The sequence below is a fragment of the Colobus angolensis genome, unplaced genomic scaffold (assembly GCF_000951035.1).
Source record: "Colobus angolensis palliatus isolate OR3802 unplaced genomic scaffold, Cang.pa_1.0 Scaffold178, whole genome shotgun sequence".
Taxonomy (NCBI): Eukaryota; Metazoa; Chordata; class Mammalia; order Primates; family Cercopithecidae; genus Colobus; species Colobus angolensis.
Genome location: NW_012114910.1, coordinates 3,425,833 through 3,426,598, shown reverse-complemented (window position 1 = coordinate 3,426,598; position 766 = coordinate 3,425,833). Strand labels below are relative to the sequence as shown.

General features: G+C 53.0%; 1 pseudogene; it reads left to right on the top strand.

The window, feature by feature from the left end:
* The window catches only part of LOC105509544, a 1,141-nt pseudogene extending 790 nt beyond the window's left edge, over window positions 1-351 (top strand).
* The last annotated feature ends 415 nt before the right edge of the window (window positions 352-766 follow it).

Genomic DNA, 766 nt, shown 5'->3' with positions numbered 1-766 from the left:
GATGCAGAGGTAGAATGTGACCTGAGCAATATGGAAATCACCGAAGAGCTCCGCCAATACTTCGCAGAGACTGAGAGGCACAGAGAAGAACGACGGCGGCAGCAGCAGCTGGATGCAGAGTGCCTGGACAGCTACGTGAACGCCGACCACGACCTGTGCTACAACACCCACCAGTCGGTGGAGCCCCCAACTGAGCGGCCCGGCGAGCAGTGCCAGGCTGAGATGAGGCGCTTGTACGGGAACAGCGCTGCCAAGCTCCAGGCCATGGAGGCTTCGGTGCAGCTGAGCTTTGACAAGCACTGTGACCCAAAGCAGCCCAAGTTCTGGCCAGTCTTCCCCCTGAAGTTCTGAGCTTGGGGCACAGGACCCCAGCCTATCCCTCTTCCTTTTGGGTGCACTCTCTTCATCTCTCCTTCTGTACATTTCTCAGGGAAAGGGGGCTTTGTGCTGAGGTACAGGCAGGTTCACCACAGTCCCAGTGGGCCTGTCACAGGGTGGATGTACTATGCTAGCCACTTGGGGGTTGGCAGGACATGTTCTGTTGCCAAAATGATATATTTTCTCCTGACATAAAATTATAATTTTGTATATATTACACTAGTTTTTGCTGTTGTCAATCAAATCATTAACTGCTTAGAAACAAACAAAAGAAAGTATATATTTAGGATACACAACGTGGGCCGGGCGCGGTGGCTCAAGCCTGTAATCCCAGCACTTTGGGAGGCCAAGACGGGCGGATCACGAGGTCAGGAGATCGAGACCATCC